Source organism: Drosophila busckii, chromosome X (genome assembly GCF_011750605.1).
Source record: "Drosophila busckii strain San Diego stock center, stock number 13000-0081.31 chromosome X, ASM1175060v1, whole genome shotgun sequence".
NCBI classification, from domain to species: Eukaryota; Metazoa; Arthropoda; class Insecta; order Diptera; family Drosophilidae; genus Drosophila; species Drosophila busckii.
In genome coordinates, this window is record NC_046608.1 from 16,545,381 (window position 1) to 16,552,205 (window position 6,825).

Consider the following 6,825-nt stretch of genomic DNA (forward strand, 5'->3'; position numbering starts at 1 on the left):
ATTTGCTCAAGTTGTTCGAACGAAGTTCAAATCGAATTGCAGTTTATTTATGTTGAAAGTTAAATGTTGAGCTCTATGCTTGAGTTTGTATTTGCGTTGCTTAAAATAAAATTAAATTGCTATTATTAAGGGCATTTTAATTAAGTTGAAAATGTTTTCGATACTATCGATGGGACTTAAATATGCTTAAGTTTGTACTTTTAATTAAGTTTAAAGTGCTATCGATACTAACGATAACACAGACATTTAAGAATATAAATGATAGGCTCTGTTTATATTTGAATTAATACTTGCTTTGGTATAATCTTAGTTGACACTAATATTAAATTGCTAATGTTAGCGAACTTCATGCATGTTATCGATACTATCGATAAAACAGCTTGCGCTGCAGCTACGTATACTTAATATGCATATTTCTGCTATTCAGTGTCTATGTTTATGTTTGAACTTTCGTTGGCATAATCTCTAGGCCACACTGAAAGGCGTGCGTAGCAGTTTTGACAATTTCTTGTTGATGCTTCCTGCGTGTACAGCCTAACAAAGTAATACAAAACACGCGAGCTCACACACGCACACATAAGTACGCATACACGCATATATAATTATGCTTTAGAAACTCTGTGACACTTGAGTTGTTGTTGTTGTTGCCGTCGTTATCAACAACAGCGACATCGTCGTCGTCGTCGTCGTCGTCGTTGTTGCTGCTGCTGCTGCTTTTTTTTCCATGATTAATGAGCCTCATTTTCAAAATGAAGTTTCAAAAATTTTTGTCGCTACGCCTAGTCTTTGTATATATATATGTATGTCTATGTGTGTGCCTTGGCGTCTTTCGTTAAGTGTGCAAACAGTAATTATAAATATGCTATGGCTGTCTTCTCTTCACACACACACACACACACAGTCTTTTACACTTAGAACACATTTACAGCATTGCCATAACGATAATTAGTTTTGTTTCCTGTCTCGACTCGCTCAAGCCACTTCTATGAATTACACTTTACAGTTTCTCTCTCTCTCTTTCTCTCCTTCTCTCTCTTTGCCTCTCTATGCTAGTCGGCAAAAAGTAGCTGCTTTGAAACTGCAGCAGCCGTGGCAAGCTCTAAGTTCCGCACGGCCATCATTTTGATTAATTGCATTGAGCGTCGTTTTCTCGCTTTTCTTTTATATTTTTTGTTTCTTTTTCTGCTGCTCTTACTACTTTTTCTTTGGCGCTCTTTCAGCCAGTGAGCATTTTGTGGGCTTCTTGTGCAGCTCAAATATTAAATTGTTGCTGCTACCGAAAGGAAGTGGCGCCAGTAACAAGCACAACTTGACTTCCATCTGTGGATTTAAGTCAAACTGACTCGGGGTGTGTGTGTGTGTAAAGTCGCAGCTGTAAAACACTTAAAGCAAGTTTGTTAAGTTTTATGTTGAACTATGCTTTAAAATTCATGCTAAGCATAAATTTATTAATGCTATTAAATATGTTGTAATACAAATTTCTAAATACAATAGTTTAAGTTAAAAACAGTTGCATAATTATTTTAAAACCATTTTTAATTTTCAGTTAAGTACAATTATTTTTGAACATATTATTTGCTAATTATTTCTAAATACGTATTATAAGAATAAAATACTACTTTGACAATTGAATTAAATTTGTTTAATATTATAAATTTAATGGTTAATGAAGCCAAGCTGAGCTCTTTAAGTAAAATAAGACAAATCTGTTGCCTACATTTGAGCGTTGAATTTTCCCAAATTGACAAAGGCGACATATTAAAGCGCACAAACAAACACATCAATATATTTAGTATTATATACTTGTGTGTGTGTGTAATTTAGTAGAGCGTGCCAGCTTAATAATATATGAATTATTCGCCTTGGCCTTGATTTGCTTCATTCTTGTTGCTGTCGTTGTTGTTTTTGCTTTATGCATGGCACGGCGACATTAACGAGAGGAAAATCGTCGTGCGTTTACATATGCATGAGGCGACAGTAAAAACAAAAACAAACAAACGAAAAATGGCAAAAAAAAAAAAAAAACAAGAAAAAAATGGCAACTCCAAGGACAAGAGGCTATGGCAAGTCTTCGATCGATTCGTTGAGTCAGTGTCAGTGTCATTTACAGCGAAATGCGAAATGCGTTGCGCATTTTATTTAATAAATTTAATTGGCTGCTTCAAGCTGTGCGTGCCGCACTCAAGTTCGATTTTAATTGCGTTTACCTGCGGCAGCGTCGCAGGCCATTAAACTGGCGCGGCTGCTGCTGAGTCATAATTTAAACAAAAAGATTTATGGCACTAAAGCCAAACTAAAATTGCGTTGCGTAACAGCAAACAGCAGAATGCCCGTTAGCCTTGTCAAAATTGATCAAAAAGCATTTTGGGGCAATAAGAATACCGCTGCGCATAAATTTCTTTTTTTTTTTTCAAACAATTTTCTTGACAAAAAAGCTCAAACAGAGCGTAAGACTGAGCGAGAGAGAGGTAGAGAGACGAGGTGGATGCAGTAAGAATTATGACAAAGGGCAGCTGCCTTTAACTTTAAGCGAATGTTTATATAAAAATATATATTAAATTATTTTTTGCAGCATAACAAAAATTGTATATATAACAGTAAATAAAATGCAATTATAGTTATATATAAGTGCATTAAAAATAATAAAATATTTATATACAATCACATGTAGTCAACACTTACTGTAGCCTAAGCATAAAGCAAAGGCAAACAGCTTGAGCTCTTGGCATGAATTAGTTATAAGCACTAAATGCTGATTAATCAGAGCTTAAAGCAGTCAAAACTAAATGTTTTATAGCTGCTTAAGCGCACACACACACACACACACACACACACATGTGCAGTGCGCTTATAATTTAGTGTCGTTGTCTCAAAGAACTTCAGACAAGTTGCACATAAAATTTATACAAAAGCTTGACTTACAAATACTCGACGCTAACAAATTTAGCTGCTCATTTGCACTACATGAGTCAAGCAGAGAGTGAGAGGCAGATACAGAGACAGAGACAGAGAGAGAGAGAGCTACAAGAGTGCCAGGGCGTAACCATGAATACAAATGAGTCATTTATGGCCCAAAAAGTAGTTGCAGGCAAACTCAAGTAGTCCTAATGGCGGTGTGAGTTGTAAAGCAAAAAGCAGCCAACAAACAAACAAACACACACTCATAACCAAAAAAAAAAAAACAAAGTAGAAAGCCATAAACAATAGCAGAGCAAGTGCTAAAAACGAGAACAACAACAACAACAGTTGAGCGTATAGAAATCTGTTTAGTGTGAGCTGACAGGTTGCTTGCTTTTTTTTATTGTTAATGCAGGCAAAAACTTTAGCTTGAATTAATTTTTTATATAAATTTTTTATATAATATAAAAACTAGTTAATTAAAATTGCTGCAGAACAAAGTTTAATAATTTTTTAAATTCATTTTTTATTGTTGCTGCCTTAAGTAGCAGAACAAATGAATAAATTTAAAAAAAATCGCATCTAACTTTTGGAATCAACTAGAAATTAATAGAATGCAAGTATTAAACATTCGTTTTAATGTTTTTTTTTTTTAGTATTTGTTGCTTATTTGTATTTCTATTAGTAATTAATATTTTATTATTAATTATTTTATTCCAACATTTGTATTGTCTATTATCTATTTTATTATTATTTTAAATTATTAATTGCTGAGCTAAAATTGAATTCAACATTTTGAAGTTTTAAGTATGAAATTTATTTTTTTGTTGTTAATTTTTTCTACCATTTATTATTACTATTATTTTAAATTGTTAATTGCTGAGCTAAAATTGTATTCAACATTTAGAATTTTTAATAATGAAATTTTTTTTTCATTGTTTACTTTTTTTTTAATAGTATTTATTATTTTTATTATTTTAAATTATTAATTATTTGCATGAAATTTATTTTTTTGTTTGTCAATTTTCTTAATTATAGTATTTATTATTTCTATTTTGCTGAGCTAAAATTGTATTCAAAATTTTTAAGTATGAAATTTATTTTTTGTTGTTTATTTTTATTTTATTAGTATTTATTATTAAATTATTAATTATTGCTGAGCTAAAATTTTGAATTTTTAAGTCTGAAAATTTAAATATAAAATATTTGTTATTCACTTTTTGTGCTTAGACAGGCAGCCGCAAGTTTTAGCAGTCTGAGTTATAAGTAGCTGCGATATTGAGTGCTTGCAGCTTTGCCACATTGTTTTGCATACTGTTGGGGCAACAACAACAACAACAACAACAACAGCAGCTGTGGAAAAAGTTGCGTTTTATATGTATATATGCATATATTATGTTGTTTTGACGGCGGCAGCGACACTAATGACTTGGTTGCTTAGAGAGTGCGACACTCACTAATACACACACACACACACCACTTAGAGCTGAGCGCACAGTCTGCAGCTAATTGGGACAGCATGGCGTCGTCTTCAGCGTACCCCTTTATTGCCAGCACGTTTGCTTCTACTCTCTCTCTCTCTCTCTCTCTCACTCTCACTCACTTGCTCTGCTCTTTGGCTTTTTTACGCCTCGCTTTATGCATCATGTATTATTTTTATGGCATCATAAAAATTTAAATTAATTTTTTTTTGCTTGCTCTTCCCTCACATGTGTTGCCGCTTTGTGTGCATATAAATGCAGCTGTGTGTGTGTGTGAACTCTGACCCCATGCTGAGCATTGGCAGTTAAAGTTTGCTTTCATTTTAAAAAATGTTCCGCCTGTTTTTAGATTTTTTTGTGCCTACTTTACACAGCACTCATCTAAGGGCGACTGCCACGCCCCTGTGCTTTGACACAGCGCAACATCGATTTTAATTCATTTATCGTTCGCCTTTGTTGGCATTTTGCTTTGTTGTGTTGCAAGTTGCAAGTTCGCTGCACTTGTTTAGCAAAAGTTTTTCGTGCTGCACCTGCAATTTGGCCCAAAACACCTTCGAGCAGCAGCAGCAGCAGCGGCCAACACGTGACTGTCGGCAGCCTAAAAGCAGGCAACACTTTTTTGTTTCACCCACACAGTTGGCGCCTTCGAAAGCTATAAAATCGAATTGCTTTGTAATTCCCATTTTCCAACTCAAATGTGAGTTTCACTGCTCTAGCCGCATATGTGTGTGTGTGTGTGTGTGTTTTGAAATACTATGGATAGGTGCTTAAGTAATTGTTGTTCAGTTAAGTTAAAGCCAAGCAGCTGCTATATGCTCAAAAATTAATTTCGTTAGAATTGTTTATTGTTTAAAAGTTATAGCTGCATTAACTTTTTCTGTTTGAAGTAAATTGTATTTTGATTACAGCTGCAATTAGCTTCAAATTGATTTCGTTTTTACGCTAATTTGCTAAAATTGTGTATTAATTTTACTCTTTAATGAAATATAAATAAACAATATTATTGCCTTGATCTTTAGCTTAACTTATCTGCTCTTGAAGAGCAGCTAGCAGCTTTAATTATTTTAAATAGTCAAAAATTTAATTCTAATTTTATTTGTTTACTTTTTAAATTTGTATAAATAATAAATTACAGCTAACGAGCTTAATTATCTTTACTAGCTTAAGCTATCGAAAATTGTTATCAGCTTGGCCAATTAGCAAAGTAATTTTATGTTTTTTTTTTGCTTGTTTGCTTTTTCGAACTTTGAACACGCGAAAATTTGTGAAAGTTGGGGCAGTCCAAAGTGCAGTTCAATTGTGCAACATTAATGCAGACACACACGCAAGCGAACACACACACACACACACACATATACACAGACACCTCGAATAGTTAAGTATGCGTTTCGGCATGCCTCTCATTATGCAACAAAGTTTGCTGCCTGTCGCTGCCTCAATTAGAGCACGAGCGAATTTTCGAGGCGTTTGCCAGCCTCGACTTAAGTATGCAAAGCAAACGGCTCGATGTGTTAGTATGTGTGTGTGTGTGTGCAAGTAAACTAACCTACTTTAAGTTATGCTGCCTCGATTTTGTTTGCAGCTGGCCAAGCTATTCAAACTTGCCTGCTGTTGTTATTTTTTGGGGTCTTCTTCTACTTTTGCTGCTGCTGCTTCTTTTGCTTTTCTTTATGCACTTATTGCTGCTGCTGCTGCTTCATTTCGCCAAGCTATTGTATGACCTTAAAGCCTTAGCAACAAAATGAAAAAGAAAAAGGCGCAACCAAAATTAACAACAAGTGTTGCAACTTGCAACTCGTCGCGTGCTTTGGCTGCTCTCAATTCGCCTTTACTTTATACACAAACATTTGTTATAAAACAACAAAAAAAAAAACAAAACATAAATTTGTGTACAAAAATTTGCATGCTAAGCGCAACGAAACATGCAAAAGTTAAAATATTGGGCGCTGTACTTAAGACTAGAGCAATACCCTTTAAAACTAAAAATTTTAGCTGTTATAGATTAAATGAAATTAAATGAAATTCATAAAACGATAAATTTCAAATTAAATCAGCAATTTTAATTATTTAATTAAGCAAAAACCTCATTTATAACATATTTGAAGCATAGAAAAAATAGTTTAAAAATTAAAAAACATAAATTAAACTTAAATAGCATAACTCATTTAAAATTGAAGTGATTTTATGTATTTTCTTATTATTAATTAATTTAATTTTAATTTAATTATAAATTGTAATTAATATGCTTACAATATGTTTATATTTTTTTTGTATATTTTATATATTTATTATTGCTCAAATATTTACAAATTAAATTAATAAACAAAGCGTTGCTGCAATTCAATTCAAGCTTAAGCACATTAAATTTATTCATAATTTAATGAACTACTATTTATAATAATAATAATAAAAAATAAATCAAAAAATTAATAATAGTTCATTTAAA

At 32.7% G+C, this 6,825-nt stretch overlaps 1 protein-coding gene across 1 annotated transcript in view; it reads right to left on the minus strand.

The window, feature by feature from the left end:
• The window catches only part of LOC108606676 (myb-like protein AA), a 44,771-nt gene that overhangs the window by 22,747 nt on the left and 15,199 nt on the right, over positions 1-6,825 (minus strand). The gene's annotated exons all lie outside the window — the stretch shown is intronic.